The sequence below is a fragment of the Miniopterus natalensis genome, chromosome 1 (genome assembly GCF_054644295.1).
Source record: "Miniopterus natalensis isolate mMinNat1 chromosome 1, mMinNat1.hap1, whole genome shotgun sequence".
Lineage (NCBI taxonomy): Eukaryota > Metazoa > Chordata > Mammalia > Chiroptera > Miniopteridae > Miniopterus > Miniopterus natalensis.
Genome location: NC_142081.1, coordinates 152,600,866 through 152,621,403, shown reverse-complemented (window position 1 = coordinate 152,621,403; position 20,538 = coordinate 152,600,866). Strand labels below are relative to the sequence as shown.

Here is a 20,538-nt window from a genome sequence, read left to right as displayed (position 1 = left end):
CCCGGAGGAGGGAGGGGTCCCAGCCCCACAGCAGCCCCCAGCCCAGGGCTCCAGGGCCAGGAAGAGACGTCCCCACAACTCCGGGCTGTGAACCCAGTGGGACTGTCCCTGAGGTCGCAGAGGCTGCGGGAGCCCCAGCAGCTCCTCTAAAGGGCCCGGCGCGGACTCACTCGGACGCTCCCTCTGAGCCCAGTGCCGGGCAGCAGCCTGAAAGGACCCGGGACCCTCGGGGAGGAACTAACCTGCCTGAGATCCGGGCGAGAGCTGGAGGGCGGCTTCCTCCCGGGCAGAAGGGCTGGCGGAGGCCATGGCTCCTGTGGCGAGTCCTCCCCGCACACAGCCGGCAGGCAGGCGCCATGTTTGAATCGCCAGCACCTCTCACCTTTGGCCCCGCCCCGTGATTCCCGGAGGCCCCGCCCCCCCCACCTGCAGCTCATCCAGGCCATTTCCAGGGGCTTTTCTGTGCAAGTGGCCTCTTGAGCCTCATGCTTAGGACTTTCCTAAAATCTCTCAAACAAGCAACAGCAGGCCCCACAGGCCTTGATAAGTGGCCCAGGCCTGGCACTAGCGGCAGCCTGCACTGGCTCATAGCTGGGCCTCTCCTGGGCTCCTCCAAGCCCAGCACAAGTAGCAGCCAACTACGGTTTGCTGTGTAGCTCATGCTGGGTGGCCCTGGGCAAGGCACTGGCAGAGGCTGACTTTGCACCTCCCGGGAGGCCCCAGAGACAGTGCACCTGGTGGTCAGACTCAACCACGCTGGATTACAACCCTACCACATCCACAAGCGACACACTCAAGGGGCGCACTTGGTGAACACCAGAGCTCCACTGAAGTAAATCCTGCTCCATAGGGGTGTCTCCAGCACAGCAGCTCTTTGGCTGTAGCTACAGCTGGTCCTCACAGCTGGTTGGCCTGGGGGTCAGTTCCTCCCAGGGACGCCGACAGTAACCAAGGCTCCACTACAACAGGACAGTGCACACAGCCCACACAGGGGAGCACCTAGAAGGCCCAGCTCAGGTGACTGGGGAGGCTGAGCTACTGGACCCTACAGGACACCTACTATACAAAGCCACTCTAAAAATTCCAGAAGACATAGCAGTTCTACCTAATACATAGAAACAAACACCTGGAAGCAGCCAAAATGGGGAGGCAAAGTAACATGTCACAAAGGAAAGAACAGAAGAAATCTCTAGAAGAGGGACTAAATGAAATAGATCCAAGCAAGCTAACAGATAGAGAGTTCAGAATAATGGTTATAAGGATGTTTAAGCAGACTATTAGGGAAATAACTGAGAAAATCGATAACATAATAAAGTACCAATTTGAAATGAAGGCTACAAGAACTGAAATGAAGAATAATTTACAGGGAATCAACAAGAGAGTAGAGGACGCTGAGAATCAAATCAGAAATTTGGAACATGAGGAAACAAAAAACACCCAACCAGAAGAGCAAAAAGCAAAAAGAAACCTGAAATATGAAGATAATGTAAGGAGCCTCTGGGACAACTTCAAGTGGCCCAACATTCCTATTATTCTGGTGCCAAAAGGGGAAGAAAGAGAGCAAGAAATTGAAAACCTATTTGAAAAAATAATGACAGAAAACTTCCCCTACCTGGGGAAAGAAATAGACTTACAAGTCCAGAAGCACAGAGGGTCCCAAACAAGGGGAACCCAAAGAGGCCCACAGCAAGACACATCATAATTAAAATGCCAAAGGTTAAAGACAAAGAGAGAATCTTAAAAGCAGCAAGAGAAAAGCAATTAGTTACCTACAAGGGAGCACCCATACCACTGTCAGCTGATTTCTCAACAGAAACCTTGCAGGCCAGAAGGGAGTGACAAGAAATATTCAAAGTGATGAAAAACATGGAACTACAACCAAGATTGCTCTACCCAGCAAAGCTATCATTTAGAATTGAAGGTCAAATAAAGAGCTTCACAGATAAGAAAAAGCTAAAGGAGTTCATCACCACTAGACCAGCACTACAGGAAAAGTTGAAGGATCTTCTTTAAGAAGAAGCTAATGAACAAAAGAATCTGATGAACTAAATAGATCCAGAGATATTGGCGCATGCAACAGATGATCATATTTCAGAGGAAAGAGCGAAGGAGGGTGGAGGGTGGGAAGAGATTAACCAAAGAAGTTATATGCATAACCCATGGACACAGACAATAATGGGGTGAAGGCCTGACAAGGGGGTGGGAGTGAAGTGGAGGGGACCAATTGGGGAGGGGGGGAATGGGATACCTGTAATACTCTCAACAATAAAGATAAATTAAAAAAAAAAATTTGCTTTTCCTACCTGCAGAGCTTCTGCCAATAGTATTATCATGAAGTTATGAGAATGGCTCATCTATAGACAACACAACACTGTCTCTGACCGTGGGCATATGCTATGGCCAAGGAGGTTAGAAAATGGGCTCATGCTCTCAAAATCCACTCCATACCGTCATCATGCAGAAGCAGCTGGCTTGAGAGAACAATGAACTGGCCTGCTGAAGGCTCAATTATACTGCCAACTGGGACACTATGCAAGGTTGGGATGCCATCCTATAGCAAGAGGTATATGCCTTAAACGAGAAGCCAATGCATAGAGCCAGAATGCACGCGTGTGGGGAGCAGGAAGGAGAATGATTCCTCCATCTCCACTGGCCTCCTAGGTGTTTCTCTAACATGTTAGACATACTGCTGCCTCCATTGCCTCTCCCCAAATGCTTTCCTTGACTCCACTTTAAGTTGCAAAACCTGTTTTTGCCTTCCTGACCACCCCTTCCCTTTCTAGCCCTTCTACACTTTCCTTTCTAGCCCTTCTCACCTTCTAACATACTGTATTTTTTATTTGGTTCTTGTTTATTATCTGTCTTCTCCCACTAGGAGGTGAGCTTTACATTAGCAGGGTTCTTTTTCATTTACTGTTCTATCCCCAGTGCCTAAGACAGTGCCTGAAACATAGTAGGTGTTCAAAAAATATTTCTAGGTTGACTTGAATGAGTATCATGAAAGTTCTTGGAGAAGGGTAAACAAATATCTCTAGTCTATTATCTTGATCTACATTAGGGATTGGTTAGCAATTTTTTCTGAAAAAGGCTAGGTAGTAAATATTTTAGGCTTGTGGGCCAAGCAGTTGCTGTCGCAACCACTCTACTCTGGCATCGTAGCATGAAAGCTACAGTAGATAAATTGATGGGTGATACATAGAGAGGAAAGAGAGGATATGCTAACGTCCTGGGAATTGGGAGGCTGAGAGGGAGTTCATGTGCCAAGTCCATGAAAGGAAATATTTTACACAAATATATTTGATTCATTTCTTCTTCGTGGCCTCTCACTCCACCATCACTGCTAATACTGGTGAAGTTAAATTTTCAGTTTGACTTTGACTTTCGAATATTGTACATTGAAAGCTCCCCTGGAGTGCGGTTACTAATATAACCTACAGGTGGAGCCCTTTCTTTTTTCTCACTAAGCTGTTTTTATTAGTTTATTCCACATGTATTGAGCATCTACCATGTTCTTGGAAGAACTGTTAGATACAGCTTTGAATTAGACAAAGACCCTGTCCTCAGCAAGCTCACATTCTGATGAAGACATGTGATAAATATTTATATAAGTGTGTACAGGAGAACATTTCAGATAGTGATATGTCCTACAAGGAAATTATATAGAGCAATGGGAGGCTTCCTTGAGGAGATACAGTTTAAGCTGAAAACTTAATAATAAGAACTATCCATGTGAAGACCTAAGGATAGAGTTTTGTTTGTTTTTTTAAATCACGGTAAAATATTCATCACATAAAATTGTCCAGTTTTAAGGGCAGAGTTTTATGAAATCAAGAACATTTACATTATTGGACAACCATCACCCACATCCATCTCCAGAACTTGTCTCATTTTCCCAAACTGAAACTCTGTACCCATTAAACAATAACTCCTCACTCCCTCCTCTCCCCAGTGGCAGCCAGTATTCTACCTTCTCTTACTGTAAATTTGAGTACTGTACGTACCTCCTACCTGTAGAAACATACAGCATTTGTTCTTTGATGGCTGGCATATTTCACTTAGCATAATGTCATAAAGGTTTATACATGTTGAAGCACGTGTCAAAAATTGTAAGGTGGAATAATATAATAATATCCCATTACATGCATATGCCAGATATTGTGGCATTCATCCATCGGTGGGCGCTTAAATTTTGCTGCCACCTTTTGGCTGTTGTGACTAATGCTGCCATAACTATGGGTGTACAAATCTCTCTCTGAGTGCCGGTTTTCAGTTTTGCTTGGTGTATTCCCAGAAGTGGAAACTCTGGATCCTATGGTAATTCTATGTTTAATTTTTTGAGGAACTGTCAAGCTGTTTGCCATAGCAGCTGCACCGTTTTACATTTTTACCAGCAAAGCACAGAAGCTCTAGTATCTTCACATTCATGCCAACACTTATTTCCCTTTTTTAAAAAATTCACCCTCGTGGGTATGAAGTGGTATATCATTATGGTTTTGATTTATGTCTCCCTAATGATTAGTGGTGCTGAGTGTCTTTTCATGTGGTTATGGCCTTCTGTATGTCTTCTTTGGAGAAATGTCTATTCAAGTCCTTTGCCCCTTTTTAGTTGGGTTGTTTGGCTTTAGTTGTTGAGCTGTAGCAGTTCTTTATGCATTTTAGATATTAAGCCCTTATCAGATCCATGATCTGTGAATATTTTCTGCCATTCTGTAAGTTGCATTTTCAGTCTCTCAATAATGTCCTTTAATGCCTAAAAGTTTTTAATTTTGATGAGGTCCAATTGTTTAGTTTTTCTTTTGTTGCCTGTGTTTTTAGCATCATATCTCAGAAATTACTGCCAAATCCAATGTCATGGAGTATTTCCCCTATGTTTTTGTCTAAGAGTTTTATACTTCTAGCTCTTACATTTATGACTTTGGTCCATTTTTACAATTTTTGTATATGGTTTAAGATAAGGGTTTAACTTCATTCTTTTGCATGTGGTTATCCAGTATTCCCAGCACCATTTTCTAAAAAGACTGTCTTTCCCCATTGAATGGTCTTGGCACCCTTGACAAAAACAATTTGATCTTATGTATGAGAGGTTATTTCTGGATTCTTTATTCTACTCCATTGGTCAGTATGTCTGTCTTTATGCCAGTACCACAGTTCTCATTACTATAGCTTTGTTGAGGGTGATGTTTCAAATCAGCAATTTCAAAGAACTACAGGTTTGCCCCAAGGGCAGTAGTTTGACACCCCTTGAACTAGAGGTCACAGTTGGGCATTCTCAAAGGCCTGTGTGATAAGAACAAAAGAAAGAGAGGTGGGATATGAGATTGAAGGTTTAATTTCTTCTCCCTCACCCACTCGCTCACCAAACATCCATCAAGGACCCACTAGGAGCTAAGGGTTTGGACTACATAGGAGTTAGGCTCAGTCCTCGGCCCCAAGGAGCTTTGACATAGAGAAGAGGCAGAAGATCAGATGTTTTACTACAGCATCATATTTCCTTTCTGAATCATGGCATAGGCTCCACTCCATCACCTGAACCACTGGATCCCTGCTCTATGCTTTACCCTTCTGCCTTCATTCAAGCCATTGTCAATTTGCTCCAGGATCACTGCAATCATCTATTCAGACAGGTCTCAGCCTCTAGCCTCACCTTCTTCCCAACTAGCCTCCACACTGCAGCAAGGGACATTTCCAAAATGCAATTCTGATTGCACTCTTCAGCTTCAAACTATGTTAATGGCTTTCATCACTGTCAGAGTCAAATCCAAACCTGGAGAAGAGTATGTAAGGCCCTATGCGGTCAGGCCCTTGCCAAATTCTCAGCATCATTTGCTCCTTTTGGTGGGAAGTGCTAGCTAACAGCCCAGGACATCCAGTCACACATACACATAAGAACATGTTTGCCTGGCCAGCATGGCTCAGCAGTTGAACATTGACCTATAATCCAGGAGACGCAGTTTGATTCCCTGTCAGGGCACATGCCCGGATTGCGGGCTCGATCCCCAGTGGGGGGCGTGCAGGAGGCAGCTGATCAATGACTCTCTCATCACTGATGTTTCCCTCTCTCTCCCCCTCCCTTCTTCTCTCTGAAGATATATTATTTAAAAATAATAATAACATGTTTAACTTATGATTAAACCCCTGGGATAATATCTACATCAAAGAAGACCATTTGGTATCTGTGTGAGTTCTTACTGCTGGTGTTTCTGTCATAAAGTATAATTATGAATTGAGCAAGACTTAGTAATAATAAGAGCAAACACATATGGAGATAGTCTGTGCCCACCCTGTTAAGTCATTTAATCCTCACAACAACCTTGTAAGGTAGGCAGTATCACTGAACCCATTTTACAGGTTAGGAAACAAGCACAGAAGGGTTAACTTCCCCAGGATCACACAGCTTGCATGAGTGATGGCATCAATATTCAAGCCCAGGAAGTCTAGCTCCACAATCTGTTATTAAGCATACAAAGCGCCCTCACTAAACTATAAGGATGCTATTTTAAATTATTGACTGAAGCTGTGCCTGCAAGGTGTGATCTCTGAAAGATAGCACTAAGATCACCTGGATGCTTACTAGAAATACAAATTCTCAGACCTGAGCCCTGACCTACTGAATCAGAATCTCTGGAACTGGGGCCAAGGATCTGCATTTCAGCAAGCTCCCCAGGTGATTTTTAAGCATGGTCAAGTTTGAGAAGCCCTGCTTTGATTGTTTTTGAAAAATATGTTTTTTATTGATTTGAGAGAGAGAGGGGAAGGGAAAAGGAGAGAGAAACATTGATATGAGAGAGAAGCATTAATTGGCTGCCTCCTGCATGCCCCGTACGAGGGATCTAGCCCACAACCCTGGCATGTGCCCTAACCTGGTGACCCTTTGGTGCATGGGACGACGCTCGACCACTGAGCCATAATTGGCTAGGGTAGAGAAGCCCTGCTTTTAAACACTCATTCCTGGGAATTAAAGGCCTTAATGGAGGCAAAGCTAAGACAACACACGAATAATTTGGACAAGAAAAATAGAAAACTTTTGACTTGAAAAGAAGACAAACACTAATACAGAACAATATAGACTGTTAGAGGTCTTGTGAGGATGCCTGAAGGAAAGAAAATACAGGATTAACCTGAATTTCAAGGCACTAGGCCCAAGATTAATCAGGTAGGCACATCCACTATCTAGCCGTGTGCCTTTCAGCAAATTGCTTAACCAGATCCTCAGTTTCTTCATTGAAAGGTCAAAATAATATCTCCCTTGATCTGTGCGCCAAGGTGGTTGTGAAAAACCAAGTGGGATAATGTATGTGGCAATGCTTTGTATGAAAGGGCAGCATGGTGATCGAGTTTCATTTCTGCTGTGACTCTTTACAAAAGGTTATATGAGTTTTCCCTAATCCTACTCAAGAAACGGGATTTTGAATCTTGCAGTGACTTAAGAGAACTCTACTTTCTATAGTGTAGGTTGCAAAAGATACACAGCTGGAATGAGGATTTGCTCTGGGCTTGATGAGAGGGAGTGGCCTCATCTAAGAGTATGAGACCAGAGTGTTGGCACCATCTTCCAGGACCTCAGATAAACGAATAATGTCATTTTGTTCAAAGTTGTTCCATTATAACGTTGATGAGATGCCGTAGGAACTTAACTCTTGTTTATATCAATGAGCTTTTGGTGACATAGTTTCGTTAAATGTTGTTTCGCTTAAAATAGCAGAATTTATCAACAACATTAAGTGAGGACCCACTATCTATGTCTCTGAACACATCTGAAGCTTTGCAATGTTTCCCCACAAAACAGAATATTTAATTAAAACCTGGGATAGCTTAGGCTAATATTCAGCCCCGTGTGCTCTTACTGCCTCCCAGAAGTTTGCTGTGGTATAGGTTATTTACAATAGCTTCTGTTCTGATTGGTCAATACTTGTGCCACACAGGCTGTTAAATTTTTAAATAACACCCCTGGTTATATGTCATGACATAAAGGAATGTCATTTGAAGCTCATTTCAAACAGAAGCAATTCCCCTCTGTCTGGGATGGTTTCATGGGTTCATACTGGGCCTCTCAAGGCCTGTACACACCTCTCTGACCTTTCATTCCACTGCATAATCTTCGACTTAATGATAAATGGTTTCAGCATATTTATTAAAAATGACACAATTTATAATTTACCTACTCGGTCTCAAGCACATTTCTCCAGCAGAGGAAAACGCAAATGACTGCTCTAGAAGAACTCCATGAGTGTGTGGGAAAGAATTCTATTTCTGGGCCCGAGCTTTCTTTCATTCATTTTGCAAAGCTGAGACTTCCCAGCCAACACTCTTTTCCCCTTTTTTCTCTCATTTCTATTTTCTCCCCTCTACTAGGGACAAAATAGGCACCCTATTCCTCTCTATTCATATTTTTTCCCCTTTTGGTTTTGTCTTTGGATTAAAAGCTACTTTCAGATTGGCATATATTATTTAGGACAGAGACTCATATGCTTTACAAGCTTCACTTCCAAAGAGCAGGAGGAAGACACCAGTTATTTTTCTAGCATGCACAATTTTTTTAAATTGATTTTAGAGAGAGGGGAAGGGAGAGGGAGAGAAAGAAACATCGATGTGCGAGAGAAACATCAGTTGGTTGCCTACCATACGCACCCCAACCAGGGACAGAACCCGCAACCTGGGCATGTGCCCTGACTGGGAATTGAACCTGCGACCTTTCCGTGCACAAGACGATGCCCAACCAACTGAGCCACACCAGCCAGGGACATGATTTTTAATTGGAGCTGAAATGTTCAAGGTGATCACTAACCACATCAGTGTGAGGCATGCTGTGGACACTTAATCCTCAAATTACAAAAAGACTTCTGGCTCTGCTTAAAGTAGCCCATGCAATCTCAGGAGCAGCCCAACATCTTCTCTCACTTGTGGTGACTTGGTTTACCATTCCCAGGAACTGTTTAACAGAAACCTCCACACTTAGAGATACTCCATCAAAGAAAGTTATAACCAGGGTGGGACACTGTATGATTTTTTTTCTCAGGTACTCTACATAAATCGTGTGCTCGGCCAAATACCTCCATTCGGACGGCATTCCCCCGGCCCACTTCACCCCAAAAAGCAAAACACCTAAAGGGTTTAAGCCCTTGTTTACTCATGGCCTGGTTCCCAGACCAGCAGCACTGAAATTACCTTGGACCTTGTCAGAAATGCAGAATCCCAGGCTCACCCCAGACCCACCGAATTCTAAAGAGCCTGCTTTTTAACAAGATCTCCAGGTGATCCATGTATGAAAGTATGAGAAGCACTGATTTAAGAGACACATTTGTTAAAGCACGTACCAAAAAAGAATCAAGATTCTCTACTCAGTATGAACATTTGGATAAACAAAAACAGGCAAACAACTGACCTCAGGTATGACGTGTGATGTTGGTAGGAAAGCAGCCCAAACCTGAGCAGACAAGGCAGTGGCAACACACTTGTAAGTCTCCCTGTAGAGTCTTCAATCAAGATCCACGTCCCTTAAAATCCAGGAACTGCTCTTTGCCAGCTCTCGGGAGGCAAGAGTCAGAGAGCAAACATATCAGCACAGGGTAGTCCCATAACCAGACGGACTGAGGCTTTCCATAAATAAACTGGCCTTGAGGAAATGGCCAGGGTGGAAAGGACAGTTCTCAGACCTCCCTGTGTCCCTCTGTTCTCCATTCGCTGGTTCTTTCTCAACCACTGGGATTCAAACTGCCGTCAAATCTGCCTGGGATCCTTCCCCGGCTTCCTGGCGAGGGGATAGGAAACAGAAGGAAATTCAGGTGCTGGAGACATAAATGTACATCTTTCTCTTTGTGCAACAGAATCCTGATGACAGCATCTCCGATGCTAGCAACAACTTTGAGATGGACCTAAACCAATCCCAGCAAGTCGCTTTGTTCTGCGTGAGCTTCCTGTCTTTGGTTAGCTCTGGCATATCCATGCCCGGGGGTCTCCTTTCACAGGCCCTGCTTCTAGCAAAAAGTGCAGGCAGGAAGAGGGCACAGATCTGGAAAGAAGGGAGAGGAACCGAAGCACAGCAGCATTAGGTTTCAGCGCAAAGGCCCAGGGCAGATCTGAAGGGGAGAGAGAGGCTATGTTTAGAACAAGCTGGCCTTCTCCAAACCAGGACATTCAGGCTGAACGAAATAGGCATTTCATATTCTGAAAGCATGAGATGTCAAGTGAAATAATGGCATTTACTAGGAGTTTCTGCTCCCACTCTTTACTGGCCTTGGCAAGTCTTTTTCATCCAAGCCTTCGCAACTATAAAATAAATTTAAAATGGTGATAGTAGTGCCTTCCTTACAAAGTTGACCTGGTAATAGGAGACCTGTGAAATACTGACTACTGAACAGGCCATGCTGTAAGTTCTCTTTATATTTAAGTCGCTGTCCTGCATCATCCCTCTATTGTGCACACCTAAGCACCAATAAGCATTCAATAAGTATTTATTGAAATGAAATGAAAGTTTAAAAAATCTTGACATTGCTAAGAAATTCTGTCTAGTTATTTTACTTATTTTTTTTTATTGTAGTACACTAAAACACCAAATTGGCCATTTTAACCATTTTTAAGTGTTTGGTTCAGTGGCATTAATTACATTGACAGTGTTATATAACCATCATCATCACTATCTATGTCCAAAACTTTTTCATCACTCCAAACAGAAACCCTGTAATCATTCAGAAATAACTCTTTCATGGTATTTGTTGTGTTGTTTTTTAAATACGAGGGTCACTTTTTAATTTGTGGGATCCCTTCTCCCAGAACACCAGAAGAGAAAATACTTAACAAAAATAACATAAATAACTCTTTTAAATAAATAGGCATTTTAATCACAGAACACAACAAATCTTTGAAATATGCGTGAGATTATTCTTTATTCCAGCTAGAAACAAGATGTAGCACAAACCAGAATAAAGCTGCTACCATCTCTGTGAACATACAGGGTGGAGGAAAAATAGGTTTACAGTTGTGAGTACATGAGACACAGAGTTTGTTCTTGTATTATTATTTATTAATTATTGTATTATTTTCCATAAGAACAATTGTAAACCTACTTTTGCCGCACCCTGTATATAAATTTGTAAATGTGTTCTGCCTTATAAATGGGTTAAATGCATACTGGTAATTCTTTCCTTTTAAATGGAGGAGAGGAACTAGCATTTATTGACACCTACAGGTACCAGTAAGGACTTTAATTTCATTTCACTCTTTATCATAAACATGAACAAGTACAGAATTATTTCTGTGATCCTCCTGTGATCCTCTGTGGTAATTTTCCCAGTTATTGCACAGTTGACCATTCTGTGATGTAAGCATGGGCAGAGCAGAGGCACCTGTAGCTCCCTGCTACTTAATTGACTCAGGCATGTGGACATTACGCTACTAGTGCAGTTGTCGGCATGTAAGCAAGGCTGGGAGGGAGAACCCAGACCGGTACGAATTACAAACATCCTAGCCAATGGCAAGTTTAAAAGAAATGCAGACATATACATAGAGGTGGCAGAACTTTTATTCCAAGGTTTATTCTAAACCAAATAAAGCTAACCTGGTAAATATAAGTTTAAGGATAATTAAACATACAATAAAAATAAATGACCATGATTCTAAGGATCAGCTACAGTCTGTTGAGGGTTGACATCAAGGTTGGGTTGACAAGACTCACTTGCATGGCCTAACGACAGTGCCAGCTGAATGCCATGTTGGTTCAGACTGTAGGTAGGGGAGAAGAGAGAGCCCAGCATGGAAGACACAGGTTGTGGATACAGGATCCTTACTTCCTACTGATGTAGACCTATGACTAAGTTGGCTAAGTGACCGAGTGAAGTCTTAGCCAAGTTCAGAGTAACTAAGCTCAAGCTCTCATGATTTCCGTTGATTCCAGAACAATAAACATTAGGTAAGTCCTTGCTTAAGAAGTAACCTTAGGGCTCTTTTCCAGTGAGGCAAATCTAAGTGATTCCAATTTAGGAAAGATGTATTGCATTTCTAACAGAAGGTAACACAGCTTTAATTTTTCAAATTTTCTCCCATGCTTCATGTTTCATGTAACATGTAATTTTATGTTATTAAATATAATATTAAGACAATAGTAATTTAATATTGGGGAGAAAAAGAAAAGTAGGAAGAAAGGAACAGGGAGAGGAGGTGGGAAGAAGGAATGAAGAAAGGTAGGAAGGAAAAGAGAAAATAAATTAGAACTTAAATGTTTACCAATAAGGTTAAATAAAACATAGCATATGCATACAATGGAATATTATGGAACAATTAGAAAGAATGAAATCGAAATAGATGTACTATCTTGACAAAGAAAGATCTCCAAGAAATATTAATTGTAAAAAGCAATTGCTAGTTAAAACAGGGCATATAAAAGTTGAAACACACACATACAGACAGACACACACACACCCGTCATACAACAAAACTGTATTTTTATATGTACCATGCTATGCACATAATGACACAGAAAAACCGCTGGAAAGACATGACCCACAGTAGCAGCAAAAGTACAGGGTTAAGAGGTAGGAATGCTGTGCTGAAAATATACATCTCTATTGTCTGAAGACTTCCCAGCTTACATTCATATACTTTCCTATTTCTCTTAGAGTAAAAGCCAAAGACCTTTATAATCCGTATAGCCCACCCGTGCTTCTCTGATCTCACTTTCCCCGTTACTGAATCTAACGCTGGCAGTCCCGGTTTCCCCCTGGCTTTGCCATTCCTCAGTGCCTTGAGAGGCAGTAACAGAGAGCATTCCTTAGCTTAGCCATCTGAAAATTGTGGAAGGGCCTTTTCTAGTACCCCAAAACTTGATTTGTTTTCCAGCCTGTCTTGGTTTATAATGGAGTCTTCAGAATTCTCCAGAATGAATTCATACAAATTTGTGATAATCTATTCCTATGTTCCAGGTTATGGAAAAATTGCTCCAAAATTTCTTTAAGGCTTAGAAGAAACTCCAAGTTTTACTAATTGTTTACTAAGAGTCAAAAATTCTATGTTCCATGTCTTTATAAAAAAAAAATTTTATTGAATTTGAGAAAGAGAGAGAGATTTGTTGTTCCCCTTATTTATGCATTCATTGGTTGATTCTTGTATGTTCCCAGACCAGGAATTGAATCCAAAACCTTGGCACATCGGGACAATGCTCTAACCAACTGAGATACCCAACCAGGGCCTGCTCCATGCTTTTGTTATCAAGATTCACAATGATTATTTTTGTGAATAAGCTCCTCAGCACTCGTAGTTTGGGTTTCTCATTTTTGCCAATTATATTATAGATTTCTCAGAGTTAAGAGCCACATGCTAGACTTTTGTAGTCCAACAGTATGGTGCTGTTCACATAGTAATTATATGGTCAGCATTATAAACCAAATGATAATATAAACTGAGTCTATAAACATTACTTCAAATAAAATCACACTTGTGGCTGAACTTTGAAATGCCCAATCTGCTTCAATGGCTGCTTCTGAATTTTAAAAGCCAAGCACCGCAACAGGAAACTAGTAACTATGACAAATTTTCCTTGTTAACCCTTCATACTTGTTTTATACTGAACTGGTGACACAAGAAGCTCCAGGAGAGCTTCAAATCAAAGCCAGTATTTTTATTGGGCAGACCAACCTCAGCTCTCTTTATTGCCTGGCAGGTTTGTGTGGCCATTTATTAACATTTCAAGTCTGAGAAATCTAGATACAGTGAAGTTTATTACTGGTGCCTAAGTTAGCTCCATAGAGAAGAGAGACTCTCAGACGGGCAACGCTGCCTGGTTTTTCTTTTGAAGATCTAGACAACAAATATAGCAAAGTTTATATATTTATATAATCATGCATTTGTATGTTTGTACGTATCTTCTGGCAGAAGGTAAGGGAGAGTGGCATGAAGGAAGGTGAGATTTAAAAATAATAAAAAATTAGAAACAATGTGCCCCATAAAAGAGGAAATGTGACATAAACTGTGATATATGATACCTTAGTCATAAAAATCTACAAGTGTATGGTCCATATTGATACATGGCATATGAACTGTGTGGGGAGGAAATAACTTTTGCTCTACTCTCTTAGGTATAGTTCCTGGAGACCTGTGAACTAAACTGACAGATTAATAGGAGAAAAAAGGTTTATTCATATGAAAGTAGCTAGGAGCTAAGTGCTTGAAGTTTGAGGCATATCCACCTAGCTTAGCAGGGAAGAGAAAGGAGTGGAGAAAAGGCTTCTGTGGGAAGAACAAATAACTTTCTTTAGGAAAGAAAAATGGACCTTTAGGAGAACAAACTGGAGATGAGAAAGCTTGTGATAATATTTGTTTATAAATATACAAGTGGTCTTTTCCATCTTCTTCATGGCCATGAAACTCCCCCGGAGGTGGATTTATAGCAGGTTTACTCTTTTAGTAACATAGTAATTTGTATTCTTTCTATAATTCATCTTTTTGGGGAGGTGTATCCTCAAGTTTTAAAATAAGGCTCGGGAATGAGATACCTTTTCTGTATTCTAGGTATGTCATTCATGCATTCCCAACTGTTTTGAATGGCTTCTATGCACCAGACCCTGCGCTGTTAGGATTATACAGAAAAAAAGACCTAGCGCTATATTTAGGTCTTGATCCATTTTGAATTAATTTTTGTACATGGAGACAAACAGCTGTCTCGTTTCATTCTTTTGTGTGTGGCTTTCAAATTTTCCCAGCACCATTTATTGAAGAGGCTTTCTTTTCTCCAATGTATGTTTTTGGCTCCTTTGTTGAAAATTGCTTGCCCATATACATGTGGGTTTATTTCTGGGCTCTCAATTATGTTTCATTGGTCTATGTGTCTGTTTTCCTGCCAATAGCATGCTGTTTTGATTATTGTAGCTCTGTAGTATAATTTTAAGTCAGGTACTGTAATAACTCTGGCTTTGTTCTTTTTTCTCAGGATTACTTTGGCTATTTAGGGTCATCAAATTTGATGATTTTTTTTTTTCTTTAAAAAATGACATCAGGGTTTTGACAGGGATTGCATTAAATCTGTATATTGTTTTGTGTGACATGGACATTTTAACTATGTTGATGCTTCTAATCCATAAACATGAAATACCTTTCCATTTCATTGTCTTTTTCAATCTATAATGCTTTGTAGCTTTCAGTATGTAGGTCCTTCACATCCTTTGTTAAGTTTATTCCTACGTATTTTTTATTGCAACTGCAAATTAAATCTTTTTCATTTCTTTTTCTGAAGTATCACTGTTAGTATATAGGAATGCAGTGGATTTTTGTACATTGATTTTTGTATCCTGACACTTTACTGTATTTATTTATTGTTCCTAATAGTTTTTTGTGGAGTCTTTAGGGTTTTCTATATAAAGAACCATGTCATTTGCAAAAAGTGACACTTTTACTTTTATGAGACATATATAGCTTTATTTCATAATCTGTAACAAGTCATACTCAGGCAGAAAGGAAATGGGAAAAGGAAGGAACAAGAAAAGGAAACAAAGCTGAAAGGGGAGGGAAAAGGTGACTAGCTGTCTGGCAAAGCGTCAAGGGATTAAAGTAAAAAGGTTCTCTGGCGCGACAGGCTCCTGGGGCCAGGACCAGGGACGCGAGGCCCCCACAGGTGCCGGGCCTTGGGAGGGAGGAGAGCGCGGGTTCTGCCACCTCCAGGCGGTTCCTGCTTCGGGGGACCCTGGGCAGAGCCCTCTCTTCCCGGTGGGGGTGCGCCTGGCCCAGGGAGGAAGAAACCAGGAATCCTGGGCAGCAGTCACCACCCCCAGCCCACCCCCAGGGCCAAGGCACCAGAGTGCATCTGGCTCAGGAGTGTCCCCGAAAGGAGGCCTTGTAAATGAAAGAACGTGAAAAACTCTTCACCCGCATCTCCAGGTAATTCAGCATCAGAGAATTCACACTGGGGGAAACCCTGTCAGTGCAGCAAACATGGGCAATTCTTTGGCCAAAGCTCCAGCCTTATTGTACAGTGTTCATATTAGAGAAAGCCTATGGCTGCAGTGAATGTGGCAAGTCCTTCAGCCAAAGCTCAGGCCTCATTAAATCAGAGATTTCACACTGGACTAAGACCTTAGGAATGCAGTGAATGTGGGAAAGCCTTTGGCCTAAGGCCTCACCTCATCTGGCACCAGGAAGTTCACATGGAGCAAAACCATAGACGTGCAAGGAACGTGCTATTTTCTTGTTCAGTATGAAACTGGAAGAGAGCCTTTGTGAGGGAGGCATCTTTCTGAAGTTGAAACTCACATCTGAATATACACAGTGGGGAGATTCCCCCCAAGTTCCAGTTATGTAGTAAGCTTCTGGAGCTGTACTGCACTTCCTAAGCTGCCTGGGGCCCTTGCCGAAATTATGTCACTGCCAGTTTTCATGGCACAAATCATCTCAGCCCTGCCACCTGATAGGTCCCCATAATTTTTGAATAAGGGACTGGCAATTTTATTTCGCATAAAAATATGTATTGAGTCCTGCCGTTGGCCACCTGCCTCCTAAGATGTGACTAAGTCTCCTGGTCCTTGAAAGAACCTACCCTTGACATGTGACCTAAGGCTGTGACTTCACTAGTTATGTCAGTTGCCTCTAAAGATCGTTGCTTCCAGGGGTACACTGTTATCTTCTGGTGTAACTCACTTTCCTGTCCCTGGACAAAGCTCTTCCAGGGAGATAATCAACCACTACCTTCCCCAAGCCCTGCAAGACCCGCCCTGGCACCATCGCAGGCATCTGCAGTAGGTTCTCAATAAATGCTTATCATTGATGGACTAGCTTACTGGGCTTCCATAAGTGATCATCTAAGCCTTGCCCTGTTTAAGGAAGTCATTCTGCATCCATTTATTCACTCTTGCTCCCGTTATACTCATTTGGCTTGGACATAATTTAGTTCTTTATCCTAGTTTATTTAGGCGATATATGCTGTTACTCTCCCTAGTATGTTCATCCATCCACTAATTTGGAGTTTCTGAATCACGTCTGCGTAACTTGTCATGTCCTCCAGAGATCCTTCTGCAGATGGATGTTAATAGATGCTTGACAGTAGTGAATTGGTTTTGCTTTTGCTAATATATAAAGGAGGTATGGTAGAATAGAAGGAACACAGACTGAAGTCAAAGGGTTCTGGATTGGATCTTGCTGTTATTAGCTGTCCTGGCTCCATTTCCTCATAGATAAAAATGATAAAAAGGGTTCCCTGGCTTTTCCTTTGGGAGCCACCGGGTTGAGAGGAAGTGGCCTTCTCTCCATGCCATGGTGTGTGCTTGTCCACTGATATGTGTACTCCAAAAGGGGGAAATCATCTGGCAAAAATGTTACTTTTCCTGCTGTGTTCAAGCTTCCCATTCCACCAGGTATTGTGAACTTTGTTCACACCAACTTGAGCAAAAACAACAGACAGCCCTATGCTGTCAGTGAATTGGCAGGTCATCAACCAGTGCTGAGTCTTGGGTGCTGACAGAGCTGTGGCTCAAGTTCCCAGAGTTCAAGGTGGTGGGACTCATTGTTCTGGTCAGGGTGCTTTTGTAAGTATGTGTTGTGGGGGCCACATGGTTGCACCAACCAAAACCTGGTGCTGTTGGCACCACAGTGAACACAACACAGAAGCAATACGCCATCTGCTCTGCCCTGACTGCCTTGGCCCTACCAGCACTGGTCATGACTAAAGCTCATCGTATTGAGTAAGTTCTGAAGTTCCTTTAGTTGAAGTTAAGGTTGAAGGCTACAAGAAAAACCAAGGGCACAATTTTGCTTCTTAAGAAACTTAAGGCCTGGCCCTGGCCTGGTAGCTCAGTTGGCTAAAGCATCATCCCAGATGTGGCAAGGTTGTGGGTTTGATCCCTGGTCAGGACACATGCAAGTATCAACCAATGAATGCATAAATAAATAAAACAACAAATCCACGTCTCTCTCTCTAAAATCAATAAATAAAAACTTAAAAAAATAAACTTAAGGCTTAGAGTGATATCAAAAAGTTTTCTGCCCCTCAGCAAATGAGAGCTGGCAAGTGCAAAATGAGAAACTGTTGTTGTATCCAGCACAGGGGACCTTGCATCCTCTATAATAAGGATAATGGTATCATCAAAGACTTCAGAAACATCGCTGGAATTACTCTGCATAATGTAAACAAACTGAACATTTTGAAACTTGCTCCTGGTGGGTATGTGGGCCATTTCTGCATTTAGATTGAAAGTGCTTTCAGCAAGTTAGATGATCTGTATGGCACTTGGTATAAAGCTGCTCCCTCAAGTGTAACTACAACCTTCCCATGCACAAGATGCTCAATACAGGCCTGAGCAGAATCTTGAAAAGGCCAGAGATCCAAAGTGCCCTCCAAAAACCACACAATTAGATTCACTGCAAGTCTTGAAGAAGAATCCACTGAAAAACCTGAGCATCATGTTGAAGCTAAACCCCTATGCAAAGACCATGCACCAGAACACCATTCTCCTCCAGGCAAACAACCACAAGCTCCGGGCAAATAAAGCTGCAGCAGTGCTAGAAGCCAAATCAGATGAACAGGGGTTTCCAGGCCAGAAGCCTGTGGTAGGGACAAAAGGAAACAAGGCTGTTGGCTTCGCATAGCAGAAAGGAGCCTTTGGTGGGAAAAAGGCTGCAGCTACCAAGAAACCAGCAGCCGAGAATAAGCCTGCAGCAAAGAAACCCACCAGAGAAGAAAGAAGCTGCAGCATAAAAGCTTCCCTGTGTGGCTATTGTGAAGAGTAAGATATTATATGCAAAAGAGCATGGCCCCAGACTGTTCATCTTCATTTTCCCTTCCACATTTCCTAAAGAAGCAAGGTTAGAGTCAGTCATGCAGCTTTTGTTCAGAGATTGTGAACCATATTTATATTAACTTACATTTTACAAAGGCCTGATTGTCAAGGAAGCACAAAAAGAGGTGAGATCATTCCTTCACCATGAAACACTACATTTAGCTTGATATTTAAGATCTAATACTCATTTCCCCACTAAAAAATTTAATGAAAGTATAATTCAATGCATTAACTTAGTCATTCAACAAGTATTAATGATTAATGGTTCGACAAGCATTTTCTCCTCATTGCTAAACACAGAAAGTACTAGGCATGGAGTTTGAACTAGGACAAAAAAACCCAAAAAACAGGACAGATCTCTGCTGCCATGGAGTTACCTTCAAGGGACGCATTCTAGAAGAGACCCTTGTGCCAATGCATTGCAACCACTACATTTTATTCAATCAGGCAGGACATCAGAAATTGCTTATGTTAAATGCATAATGCCATGCTCTGCAATATCACTGCCAAACACCTATTTCTAATTTTTAATATATGGAGATGCTGCAGTGAAACATACCACAGGCAAAATAAGGTAGAAATCATCATGACCATTTTCCTATGATGTACCAACAAATATTTTGGAAGAGGAAAATGAAAGAGACAAATTTTGTTTTAGATTAAATAAAAAAGATTTGGATAATACAGTTTTTCAAAGATTCTTCACATTAATTTTGCAAACAGCCAGAATTTGGCTACTAAATCTCCAGCCATTCATGGACTTTATTATATCAGTGTTCACAGAGTCACATAATAAATGTTGGTAAGTCTGGATGCCAAATAAACACAGTTGAATTTTAAAGTGTTTAATGTGTGTGCTTTATTAAAATGGTGTCTTGTGCACTGAGATATGTGATTTTAGTCTGTTCTGCTACTCAATGCATACATTTAAAACAATGCTCAAAGCAGCAATTACATCAGCTCACTATAGGAAGTGCTATACACCCAAGTAGCACTTTGGTAAATTATAAAACAAATGTGTACCAGAGCAATATGGCAGAAATTAAATTAATTTTGGACATACTAAGCTGCTGTATTATGTACTGGAAGCCAATGGTAGACGAGTCATTCTTGGAGGTTGAGAGACTCCATGATTTCACAGCCCAGAACACTCAATGTGACCATTAATGGACTGTTTCAACCGTCTAATAACCAATGGGAGCTGCAAGAGAGTCAAATGTTCTCCTTCCAGATGCCAAATGCAACAAGCTTTTTATTCCTGCTTAAATTATCTAGATACGTGATTCTAATAAATACAGGAAAATGTAACCCAACTGAAAATGTATGCCACTTTTCACACATGGGTATGTGAACAATTAAGGAGCTAAAGGAAAATACATGTTGAACTGTTTGATGCTAAACTTCAACCATCCATTCCCCTTACCCTGCCTTGAAGCATTGCCTTGCTGTCATATTACCATGAAATGAAATCTTTGCTCATTCTTAGAAACTAAATGTCCTGTCTAATATTTAAGAGTTAGCATAGGTCTATTCACTGTCTGCCAAGATTCTAAAAAAAAGAAAAGAAAAACCAAATTCCACTTTGAAAAAATAATTTCTATTTAGATTATGTGCCAGTAATTCTTCAAGTAAGTAATTATTTTTAAAGGTTGGAATTCAAGAAAAGTTCATATCATAGAGTACAGAGATTCAAAACTGATTCCTCCAAAACTGTATTTTTTCGGGGGATGGGGGGAAGCATCAGACTTTGAGGCACTTAAACACAAAGATCTGTAACAAAAGAAGA

General features: G+C 41.5%; 1 pseudogene; it reads left to right on the top strand.

Moving 5' to 3' along the window:
* Nucleotides 1-17,229: 17,229 nt before the first annotated feature.
* Nucleotides 17,230-18,702, top strand: LOC107529728 (large ribosomal subunit protein uL4 pseudogene; annotated as a pseudogene).
* The last annotated feature ends 1,836 nt before the right edge of the window (nucleotides 18,703-20,538 follow it).